Below are 13,638 nucleotides of genomic sequence, written 5' to 3' on the forward strand. Positions count from 1 at the left end.
TCTCTCTCTCTCTCTCTCTCTCTCTCTCTCTCAATTCAATTCAGTTCAAGGGGCTTTATTGGCATGGGAAACATATGTTTACATTGCCAAAGCAAGTCAAATGGATAAACAAAAGTGAAATAAACAATAAAAAGTGAACAGTAAATATTACACTAACTCAAGTTCCTCTCTCTCGTCCATGGTGCAAAAATATAAAGACGGTGGGAGTTAGGAGGAGTTAGGAGATCAACACTTTTGAGCCAAGCATTAAAAGTAACATAATTGAATGATCATGCTTTATCAGCCTGGTCTCATAGACGTAACATAGTAAATGTAAATCCGGGACACTCAATTACTATGATATGTTAAATTTGGTAAGGTTACATTTCTAACCCCTATCCTAGCTAACGTTAGCCCCCTAGCTAATGTTAGCGTTTTCCACCTAGCTAACATTAGCCACAACAAATTGGAATTCAGAACATATCATACGTTTTTGCAAATTCGTAACATATTGTACGAATTGCAATTCCTTACATTTGTAATTCGTAACATATCATACAAAATGGATGATGGACATCCACAAATTAATACATACCATACGAAACGTAACATATCATACTGATTAGAGGGCTCCGGATTTACATTTACTATGTTATGTCTACCCCTGAGTCCAGGTTGGCTTTATTCATGTGTCGTGTTTGTGTTTGAGTGCTAGAGTTATCATCAAGGGTGAGATATAATGTAGCAACAACAATGTTATGGAGCCATTTGCAGATGTTTTTTTTAACTCTTAGTTTATTTATTTAAATATTCACTTATTATATTACTGTGGAGATTGGTCTAATCACACTTTAATGGGGAGACTAATATTGGAGATAGTGGTTTTAATAATAGAAAACTATCTTACAAGTTACCATTTCTCTCCAAATTTCCAAACGAATAGTTGTTGGTCCATAATACATTCCTGTGGAACTGATTGTGCTGGTTTAGGCTAATATGAACTTTAATAAACTTTGCTTATGGACAATACATTTGCTAATAAAATATAAATTGGCTTGCTAATGTCCATTATTATCAAGATAACAACCATAAATATGAGTTTAAAGCAGCTATGCAGTGAATACTCCAAATTAAAAAATCAATAACTCCCAACACGTCTGAGAAATGATGAACTTCCAAGTATGCAGTATCATGTTGTCCGTCTTGGTACAGGGAAAGAAAGGTGGTTCATTTGATTGGCCGTAAACCATTTAGTTACCTTCAGGTGAGTGTCACAGGGAGTGTAAAGTAAAGATTGCCAGAGAGATTTACACCATGTCTCCTCAAATAGACAGCCATATATATAGCCTATAGAGATGGCCGGTGGAGCCAGGTTGTCTGGGCTCTGCGAGACACCTCCCCTCGAGTTTGGATTAAACGTCATCATAAAAAATGACTATCAACGCGCGCACTGTAAACAAATGATTCTGCTGGGTGCCTGGCGCTCCACTAACATGTTTAAAGGCAAGTTATTTAAATGGAGCAGCACAAATCGCAGCGCGCCGACGACCACTGTTCTCTCTTCCTTGTACTTGTCCGTCCACCCCACCGCTGACATGTGTGCACTAACCTACTCTCATTTTGCTGGGCAGCGGCCGGCTCGCCCTGCTGCGGTGTAAATAGTAGAGAGTGTTTGATGTTATGGCTATGGGTTTCGGAGTCTCCAGTCTGTTGCGGGTCACTTGTTTCAAGAGAAATCTCTGCGAGACAGAGTCATTTCTTGACAAACCTGTTATTTCTGGGCTTTTAACTTCGCAAAGCAGCTTTCTGATATGAAAAGTAATAGCCTATGTGTAGGCCTAGCTATAACCCATGTTCAGCTGTTGAATAATCGTAAATAATCTAATAACTAAATTCGTATAACTAAACTCGTACGGCCCAGTACATCACTGGGGCCAGGCTTCCTGCCATCCAGGACCTCTATACCAGGTGGTGTCAGAGGAAGGCCCTAAAAATTGTCAGACTCCAGCCACCCAAGTCATAGACTGTTCTCTCTGCTACCGCACGGCAAGCGGTACCGGAGCGCCAAGTCTAGGTCCAAGATGCTCCTGAAAAGCTTCTACCCCCAAGCCATAAGACTCCTGAACAGCTAATCAAATGGCTACCCAGATTATTTGCATCCCACCCCACCTACATGTACATATTACCTCAATTACCTTGACACCGGTTCCCCCTGTATATAGCTCCGCTATTGTTATTTACTGCTGCTCTTGAATTATTTGTTATTCTTATCTCTTACTTTTATTTTTAATTGTTTTAGGTATTTTCTTAAAACTGCATTATTGGTTGAGGGCTTGTAAGTAAGCATTTCACTGTAAGGTCTACTACACCTGTTGTATTCGGCGCATGTGACAAATACAATTTGATTTGAATTATTTGATTTGTATCGGCATTAACATAAATCTTAACGGGTAGTAACCTAACTGAGAGGAATCAATGCCATTTAATTTAGAATAATTTTGGTTAATCAGACATAGGCCTACACACAGCAACAGTTATTGGGTGACACATTTTCAGCAAAAAAAAAGAATTTTGCATCATCATGAAATTTATCCCGTGAGACTAATACCTCAATCATCCGGGCATAGGTTAGAGCCTAACAGGAGAAGAAATGTATCAGGGTATTTTGGTGGAATCGACAATATAGGCTATCACTGCAGGATGACGAACTAATAGGCTACTCGAGATTACAATTTTCTCTCAAAAAAACGTCGAAAATACATATACATAATATGTATATAAATATATGTCATAGGCATATAGGTAGCGTTATAATTTGCAACTCAAAGTCATCTAGCCCAGTCAGCATTTCACTTACATTTGTCCACAGTTTTACCTATTTAGCCTACTTCATGTCCTCACTGACATAAATGATGTATCCCTGCACATAGGTCTAGGCTCTGGACTAATAAGTATGTAGACTAGGGATGTTACAACATGTTAGCGCATCCTACCATGACTACAAAATGGTTGTAACGCCTCCCTTTCGATTTTTTTTTCAGGAGATAAATGCTGGGTGCAGGGTCGGCTCCCAAATCCTTCAACCTGGTGAAAACAATTAGCGGGATTATAGAGGACGTGGCCTGATCATTAGGTCATTACGCTGCCCTAATGTTAATCCTTAGGGAGATCACTATTTGCTAATACTACACATTTAGTCACAACCCTCATACACCCACACACAAGCCCCCAAGGCTCAAGTGTTCTGGTTTTTCTTTGAGTATAATGTTTCACAAATAACCTAATCTGTAAATTATGTGATCACCATCATTCATTCATAAGAATACATGATTATAATGAATTGTAATTGAAATAGTTATTAATCAATACTGTTGTTACAATGCAGCTATAAATTATGTTATTCTAAAGATCAACCTTTTGGGGCCAATCACTTTTGTCTGTAGGCCTACATCATGACTGATGACTCATGACTTTTGTCTGTAGGCCTACATCATGACTGATGACACATGGCTTTTGTCTGTAGGCCTACATCANTGTAGGCCTACATCATGACTGATGACTCATGACTTTTGTCTGTAGGCCTACATCATGACTGATGACACATGGCTTTTGTCTGTAGGCCTACATCATGATTGATGACTCATGACATTTGTCTGTAGGCCCTACATCATGACTGATGACTCATGACATTTGTCTGTAGGCCTACATCATGATTGATGACTCATGACATTTGTCTGTAGGCCCTACATCATGACTGATGACTCATGGCATTTGTCTGTAGGCCTACATCATGACTGATGACTCATGACTTTTGTGTGTAGGCCTACATCATGACTGATGACTCATGACTTTTGTCTGTAGGCCTACATCATGACTGATGACTCATGACTTTTGTCTGTAGGCCTACATCATGACTGGATAAGACTTTCAGGTTTCCAAATTGTATGTCACAATCATTGAATATTTTTTATAGGCTATTCATTAATATTGTTGGGCTTAAAAATATTTCTGCGATCACTTAGGGGTGTAGGCCTAGAGTTAAATAAAGTAAAATAAAATAAACAAGTTAACAGAATGCTGATGATGACAATTTACTTGACATGGAATATGAATATTCCACAGTAGTTATTTTACCAATAACACATTGAAATGTCTAGAGGGTTCATTGGGAAAATACTATAGTTTTCTTTCCTTGACATGTTGGAGAGTGTGCAACAGTTCCAAATGCAGTTGAAGTAACACAACATTATGCCAAATGAAACTTTGTGATTAGGGAGCATGCTGCATGCAGGCAACAACAAGGTTTTTGCTTTGTACCAAAACCCTAACAAGTTTGACTGTAGAAAAGCCCTAGAAAAGCACTTCTTAGAGTGTATTAACCCTCTAGCGTGTGCTAACTCAGTAGGTTGACCTGAGAGGTCTGTGATGCCAGTCAGAGTTCTGACACTGCTGGTTGGTTCACAGCCTCATTGCTCTCCACCCAGGCAAGGACCTCTGGGGAGAGGGAGCTGGAGAGAGAGAGGGAGCTGGCGAGGGAGAGGGAGCTGGAGAGGGAGCTGGAGAGGGAGAGGGAGCTGGGAGGAGAGAGGAGAGGAGCTGGCGAGGGAGAGGAGCTGAAGAGGGAGCTGGAGAGGGAGAGGGAGCTGGTGAGGGAGAGGGAGTTGGAGAGGGAGCTGGCGAGGGAGAGGGAGCTGGAGAGGAGAGGGAGCTGGATAGGGAGAGGGAGCTTGTGAGGGAGAGAGAGCTGGAGAGGGAGAGGGAGAGGGAGCTGGAGAGGGAGAGAGAGAGAAGGAGGGGTATGGGAGAGGGAGAGGGAGAGGGAGAGGGAGAGGGAGAGGGAGCTGGAGAGGGAGAGGGAGAGGGAGCTGGTGAGGGAGAGGCAGTGCATTTCATGCCCCAGATGAAGATAATATTCCATGATGTGTAATTGGCAGTGTGAAAGTCCCTGATATCTGACAGCAATTATAACCTACCAACAGGTTGCTCTAAAAATAAGGAGGACGATTACTGTACAGTCTTTAGCTTTCAGCGTTTAGTCATCATCACATCTATGAATACCTTATCAAAGGCAGAGTGGAGTGATATACAGTGCATTCAGAAAGTATTCAGACCGCTTCCCTTTTTCCACATTTTGTTACGTTACATTATTGTTCAAAAATATATTACATTATTGTTTTCTTCTACAATCTTCACACAATACCCCATAATGACAAAGCGAAAACAGGTTTTTAGAAATTTTAGCAAATGTATAAAAAAACAAAAACAGAAATACCTTATTTACATAAGTATTCAGACCCTTTGCTATGGGACTCGAAATTGAGCTCAGGTGCATCCTGTTTACATAGATCCTCCTTGATGTTGTTTCTACAACTTGATTGGAGTCCACCTGTAGTAAATTCAATTGATTGGTCATTATTTGGAAAGGCACACATCTGTCTAAATAATGTTTCACTGTTGACATTGCCAAAACCAAGCCTTGAGGTCGAATTAATTGTCCGTAGAGCCCCGAGACAGGATTGTGTCGAGGCACAGATCTGGGGAAGGGTAACAAAAAAGTTCTGCAGCAATGAAGGTCCTCAAAAACACAGTGGCCTTGGTCAGGGAGATGACCAAGAACCCAATCATCACTCTGACAGAGCTCCAGAGTTCCTCTGTGGAGATGGGAGAACCTTCCAGAAGGACAACCATCTCCGCAGCACTCCACCAATCAGGCCTTTATGGTAGAGTGGCCAGACAGAAGCCACTCCTCAGTAAAAGTCACATGACAGCCTGCTTGGAGTTTGCCAAAAGACACCTAAAGACTCTCAGACAATGAGAAACAAGATTCTCTGGTCTGTTGAAACCAAGATTGAGCTCTTTGGCCTGAATGCCAAGCATCACGTCTGGAGGAAACCTGGCACCATCTCTACGGTGACGCATGATGGTGGTAGCATCATGCTTTGATAATGTTTTTCAGACTGGGAGACTAATCAGGATCGAGGGAACGATGAACGGAGCAAAGTACAGAGAGATCCTTGATGAAAACCTGCTCTAGAGCGCTCAGGACCTCAGACTGGGGCGAAGGTTCACCTTCCAACCTTCCAACCCTAAGCACACAGCCAAGACAACGCAGGACTGGCTTCTGGACAAGTCTCTGAATGTCCTTGAGTGGCCCAGCCAGAGCCCGGACTTGAACCCAATCTAACATCTCTAGAGGGCTGGCAGTTGGGAGCTTGGGCCGGTGGCTGATGGATCGCTGGTTCAGGTCCCAGTTTCTTGACCTTGTTGGAGATCTGTTGACATGCCCTTGAGCAGGGCGTCGACGTGCCCTTGAGCAGGGCGTTGACCCTGGTTGCTTCTGTGTGTCGCTCTGGATGGGAGGCTGTTAGATGACTAATGTGATGTAGTTGTTGAGCGGCTTCACTGCAAGTGTATTGTATGTTTTAAACATTTAATTTAAAAAAAGAAAACGTCTCTGGAGAGACCTGAACATAGCTGTGCAGTGACGCTCCCCATCCAACTTGACAGAGCTTGAGAGGATCTGCAGAGAAGAATGGGAGAAACTCCCCAAATACAGGTGTGACAAGCTTGCGGCGTCATACCCAAGAAGACTTGAGGCTGTAATCACTGCCAAAGGTGCTTCAACAATGTACTGAATAAAGGGTCTAAATACTTATGTAAATGTGATATTGCAGTTTTTAAATAAATAAATTTGCAAACATTTCTAAAAAACTATTTTCGCTTTGTCATTATGGGGTATTGTGTGTAGATTGATGAGAAAAAAGTAACAATGGAATCCATTTTAGAATAAGGCTGTAACTTAACAAAATGTGGAAATAGTCAAGGGGTCTGAATACTTTCTGAATGCACTGCAGGCTCTAGGAAATAGGAAAATCAATGTTTGTCTTTTGTTATAACCTCTTTGGTTTTTACTATGTGTTATGACTTTGAATGAATTAGTGTTTTTAGCTGACCCTTTTATTGATGTTGTTCACTGATATCGTTGACTCATAGACTTTCCCTGCATGTGTGATAGTGTCATAGTCTGCTTATGCTGTTAAGGTTCCAGTCCAAACCTGTATTAATTGAAGTTATATCCATATGTCAGTCATGTGCATTTGTATTTTTATTTTGTATAAAATCACACTTGTATGCATCACAGTGCTTTATGTGGTTTGTTTAGTTTAAAAAAAAGTTAAACATGATCTTTTTTCTATGCAGACCATTCACATTGGTCCTGCTATTTCATTCTTATTTTTTACACTCTTAAGTGCATGTTTTGACGTGCTTAGAAAATTATTGATAGGGTTGCTGATTTAGTAGATCCATCACAATTATCAGTCATTGTTGATAATGGAAGAGTTTTTAGTTGAACGTGCATTTTGTGGCATAGCTAATTCATGTAAAGTCAGGTCATGTAAATTCTGGAGACTTCAACATGTATTCTATTTTGAAATGCTGAGAGAATGACTAAAATGATCTAAAAAAGTAAGCCATAATTTGATTCACTCTGAGAGGTTTTCTTACCGTCATTCATTCATTCATTTCTCCTTTTCCTCTCTCTGCCATGGGGGGATTTGTATACATAACTTGGAAATGACAAAAGGAAGTATTCCATCTAGGGCAGCCCATCAGGGAATACAGACAAGGAGACTGAGGGAGCACAAAGAGAGCAGTGATTTCCAAAATGGTTCTGCCGTTGAATGACAATGGCCAGGCCCTTCTGCTGCAGATAAAAACATTCAGAAAAAGGGGAGAAATCAGCAAATTTGATTTGTTGTTGAATCTGGCAGGGAGGGACATCAATACTAAATACATTTTGGCTTGTCAGATTTCGAGGCCTTCATGTATTCTATTATGGCCGAAGGCAGAGATAGACAAAGAGAGGGAGAAGGACATCTTATCAAGAGTGTCCTGCAATCACTGGAGCTCCACTATGGAATCTTAGGTCCATGACACTGTGAATGTATGCACTGCAGCTTATCATATTTGTTTCATACAGAAGACATATTTCAAATTTCTTAAGGATGTACTGACAGAGTATATTGCGCTTTAACAAGTGGGAGAGTTTTTTAATTGTGACACTTGTAAAGTTAGAGAACTGATAAAGCAGTTATAAATTATATATGAACTAAGTCAGAAACATTTGGAGTCTTTTTTTATCCATAAGAGTCACTTACACCCACTTCCTAAATAAGACATGACTGTGTGTGTGTGTGTGTTTGTGTGTGTTTGTTATGTCAATAATCCTAATCTTCAGTTCTCCTCATAATGGATGATAGGCCTACATTCTGTTTTTATTGGCAAATGAATGCAATAGATTTGATCAGTTAAAGGTTTTGTTTGTGCTTCCCCTTGAAATTAGTATTTTCTCTCTACAACACAGACATGGTCGGCTTGACAGGCCTTTTCATTATGTGTATCGCATATTTATAAGCTTGCTGAGTGATCTGGCCTCATAGGCCTACATTACACCAATATAATAGAAGAGGTTTGCAATGAGATGACCGTAATCTAAACGTCTAACATTTACATTTTCTATAATTCATTGATGTCGAAGGTGTTCTTCACATCGATGTTCGTGACATCCTGCCAAAATCTACCCTAACCTATACTTTCCCCTCATCTATCTCGGATGGGAGGATTTCTATAAATAATTCTCCACTGATAGCCAGCACTGATGCCTACAATAACAAATCTCTCAGTTACAGCCATCTTGGGAGAAAGCCAGGTCAAAAGCATACTTACATAATAAACAAATACAGGGTTTGACTTGGTCCGGTTTCAGAGAGGAAAGTATTTGGAAGCAGCCAGTGAAACGGCATCGTTATAGTAGGTCGTGCTATAGTCTTGAGGTCAGGGGTAGGCGGGGGCGGACTGGGACCAGAAATCGACCCTGGCATTTCTAACACACTGGCTCATTTTTTCCTCGAGGTCCCCACACCGGCCCATTGTTTTCCTTGAGGTCCCCTTGCCTGACGACTCAACCTGAATTTAATTCAGGTGCTCTATTGATTGCTACATACATTCAGTCTGAAACTGCTACCCTAGAAGTTGTTTGTGTGACTTCGAAATGAGGGGTGTTGTACAAAACAAATTCATCAGCGACTGGATCGTCTCTAATAAATATAACCAATCAGAGTATCAAAGTTGATAACATCATCATGTATGCCGGCTCTGGCCCAACCTATGGGTTTCTGGGACCAATCAGAATGGTCAGAATGTGTTTGCATTCTAGAAATTGTCAGAAAGGGAAGAAAATCCAGAATCCTCGTGGAGAAAAAATGTCAGTTGGCTGGAGCAATGTGGATGGGTAGCCAGGCAAGAGGCCCCCATCATTAGCCAGATAACGATCAAGTTAGACAGGCCCACTAGGCTAAAAATGAACAAGCCCATATGGCATTTGCCCGAAATGCAAGATGGCCTGTCAGCTCCTGGGGGTAAGTTATTCACTTCTTGCAGTGAGTAATATTTGAATGTAGCGTGCATGTGGGTGGATGGTCTTTCCCATACCATCTTTGCGTAATTTCAAGTTACCGTACTTGGTTTGTCTGGTTATAACCTGGCTTCTCTGAAATTATTTGTCTTTTCATTTTATAGGATTTAGCTGGCAAATTATGTTACATTTTCAAATATGTACGACACAGTTTTGTGTATGTAAGGAACAGGGTGTCATATTGAAAATATTAGAAAGAAGAACATTTGGCAACCAAAATTCCCCTTTCATGTGATTGCTGTAATTTTGTGTTATTTTTATGAACACATCTATCAGAAAGACGAACAACATTTGAACTGAACAAAAGGATCTTGAATTTGTATCATTCTAATATTTACAATGATATCTTAAAACCTTGTGGTTAGTAGCCTTAAGCCTAAACCACTGTATAGAAACTATAATCTCTGGTAAATTTAAGACATTAGTTAGTTTTTAATATATGGGACATGTGGATGTTCTGGTTTGGTGCATCTTAACAGATACAGGGCTGTCTCAGTATTAGAGCGTTACAAAACCACATGGTCAGTGTGACCAGAAATCTGATCCAGACATGATTCTTCTGGCGTGTCCCTTGGGGTGAAGTGGCTGGGTGGGTGTGTGCAGTCTGTGTGGATGAGTGGGGGTTACGGACATGGTCGTTTGCCATTTATCTCCTCTGTGTGTCTGCTGTAAGACCTGCTACATGAAATTTTCAAGGTCCAGTGAAAATTGATCCGCTGATATGGAGTCAGGTTTTTTTTCTTCTCTATCTCTCTCCGGCCATCTCCCCCCGGAGCCTTCCAGAAGCTGCCAGTAGAAGCTAAAGATATCACAGGATGACCAAGTTCAGGGCCCGCCAGGAGAATTGATCTCTGCTGTGGTTGTGAGCAATGGGATATCAAGGCCCACGGCCACATATTAAAGCCACTCTCTGATTGGATACTGCATAGACATTCTGACCACCAACCCAGAGCGTCCTAGCCTCTTTTCTCCTGATTGAAACATGTAAATAAATACAAGTAAACATAGAGACCTTAGGGAAATTTGCCACATCCTATATACCTTTTGGTGATTATTGTTGATAATAATATCAATTGTTTGCCATGTGCTGATCAACTGTTTTGAATTTATAGCAACATATGGCATAGACATATTTACTTTGACAAGTTCTTTATACCTACATTTTGTAATCTTTATACCTCTATTTTGTGAAATGTTTGTAAATTTATTAGGTATAATTTGTTTCAGATAGATTTTTTTATTTAAAGTTACTGTATATTATTATGATATTTTATATTTTCCTTCTTGTCCAGTTCTGACACGATACACAACACAGCATCAAAGGCTCAGAGCCACAGGCCGTCATGCAAGTATATATATACACACACACACCAACTCATACAAACCACGCACGCACACACACACACACACACACACACACACACACACACACACACACACACACACACACACACACACACACACACACACACACACACACACACACACACACACACACACACACACACACACACACACACACACACACACACACACACACACACCACACCACACACACACACACACAACAGTCATCACTTCTGGGCAACCACTCACCCTAATCAAAGGTCTACAAAAGTCTACAGTACACACACCCCACTCTCATACAAACAACACACACAGACATACACATTGTATCAGCAAACCACCCGAATACCATTGTGTCCACCTACCCAGAGTGCAGCTGTTAGGTGCTCCCCTAAATGTCTGCAGCACTTCACCTCACCTTCTGAATGTGCGAGGCACTGCACCCTGACTAAATGAAAACCAATCTGAGGAAACCAGGAACAATCATAGGCAGGCTCCAGCGGGCTGCCCTAAAAAAGGGCTGCTCCTCGCCTTCAGCCCACTCTATGGATCAATGGGCGGACTGGGAAGCCTCTACAGTACACCCTCCACTGCACCACCGCACTAGGAAACAAGCCAATAACAAAATATGGGAAAACCCTCACACACTGTACAGAGGATATTTGAACAGTAATGTCAATTTTTTATTTCTCACTCATACAAACTGGTTAAGGATGCGAGCAAGGCTTACATATTTGAGATGTTTAATGTTTCCATACCGTGGATCATACTCCAAACTATCTTTAACCCCCACTCCCCAGCCCTGCAGCCACTCTCCAAGCAGCCCCTGGATGGGAGCAGGGGGAGGTATGGGCTGGGCTGTGATCGGTGCAAACATGCAGCAGCAGACAAACAAATCATGTTACTGGCAGCGCGCTCAAAGGAGCTCCAAGCTTTGCCAGGGAGGAGGGCGCACTGAGTCTTCCCAGGGAGGGGGTAGGGGAGACTGCGTATGGCTCTTCCACGGACACCTCTGCCCCTCCTGGAAGGAATGCAACACAGCCTCCTGTGGGAGGGAGAGCTAGAGAGAGTGAGAGGGGAGGAAGGGGGAGGGGGTGAGAGGGAGGAAGAGAAGTAAAGTGAGAGAAGGAGAGTGAGAAAGAGGAAGAGGGAGCAAGGCAGAAAGAGAGGGATAGAGAGATCTGCCCCTCTCAGGGAGGGAGTGTCTCAAAACAACCCCCCTAGAAGGCCTAATCCTGCCACTCATCAGCCTCTCAACGTGCTGAGAGCACCACAGGGGATTACACAGGAAAAACAAACAAAGCATTATGGGTGTTAAATACCACTCTCGCTGTGCTACTGTGGTTATCTTAATTACATTGATGAATCTAATTTTTAACCCTGTGTCTGTCACTGATGATCGCATCGAAGGGATCAGACTGAGGGTCTTGCGGTAGTGGTTACAGATGTGTTGAGTAAGGTTGTCAGAAGGTTGTGCTGCAGCTTTTGGACTTGTGAAGTAGGCAATGGAAGTTTAAAAGATCTAGTATCTGGTTGAGAGTTAGTATATATCCTTTTATAGGGTCTGGTTCAGTGTATCACAGAGAACTGGTTTTGATGGTACTACTCTGTTCTTTGCACTGTAAAGAACATGAACGAAGACACTCCTGAATTGTCACTAATTTCTCTCATGAGAGCCTGAGTCTCCAGTATCATGTCTATTGATATTTCCTGTAAACATAAAGACACAACATTGGACAGTGAATAATCCTCACACCAGGGGCTGTATAATATTTCTACAGTACTTCCTCTCGGGAAGGCAATATTTTTTTGTGAAGCCCGTTGATAGGCATCTCTAATCTGTAGATTGCATTCCTGTGTGCTTGCTACAAGCTTTTTATGGCTATATATCAGGCTGAGGACAGATTTTGTTTGGTGGAGATTGGGGTTCAGGAGTTCATTCACAGTTCATGCCGGAGCATTCCATGCAATCTTTACATTTCCATTCTTCATCCTCACTCTTCCCTCTTATATACTGTACTTTTAGACAAGGAGTTGCTACTAACCTAACTATTCAGAGCGAGTGTAAAAGCTTCAGCTGATACATCTGCACTGTTATGTTTGCAAATTGAAATACCTGGTAAAGCCATGATTCAGACACGACTCACTATGTATTGTGTGTATCTGATATTAGATGAAACAGGTGTGAGTCTAAGACCACTGGTTGTGAAGCATGTTTGATGAAGCTTAAGGCTTGACAGTTCCAATGCTTCCCTGCCGCAGCTACGCCCTTCAACCATACTGGCTAATGGCAGTTTTTCAATATTAGTCATCCATTCATTTCACTTTGAATTATAGTATTTTAAGTGACAATCTGAGAGTTAGTATTTCAGGTTAAACTAACATGAAGTAGGCTGTAATTTTGTATTTTATTTAACTAGGCAAGACAGTTAAAACAAATTCTTATTTTCAATGATGGCCTAGAACGACAGATTTTTACCTTGTCAGCTCGGGGATTCAATCTTGCAACCTTTCGGTTCCTAGTCCAACGCTCTAACCACTAGGCTAGCTGCCGCCCATAGTAATTTCAGTCTTACCAAGCCATTCTTACCAATGGCTTATTTCATGTTGGCTTGTAACTTGTTAAATTATATATATTTATTTAAATATATTTATATATATTTAAGTATAAGACAGACAAGTTGAATAATTCTCCATAAAATCCTCACATTTGTCACAGGTGATGAGAGAAATGCCTACATCAGACAACTAGACTGCAATAACAATTAGTGTAATATTTATTTTGGAGGCAAAAAATAAAATGTTTTATTATTTGGCTTATTTACTTTTTTTAAACA

Source organism: Salvelinus sp. IW2-2015, linkage group LG4q.1:29, assembly GCF_002910315.2.
Source record: "Salvelinus sp. IW2-2015 linkage group LG4q.1:29, ASM291031v2, whole genome shotgun sequence".
In the NCBI taxonomy this organism is placed as follows: domain Eukaryota; kingdom Metazoa; phylum Chordata; class Actinopteri; order Salmoniformes; family Salmonidae; genus Salvelinus; species Salvelinus sp. IW2-2015.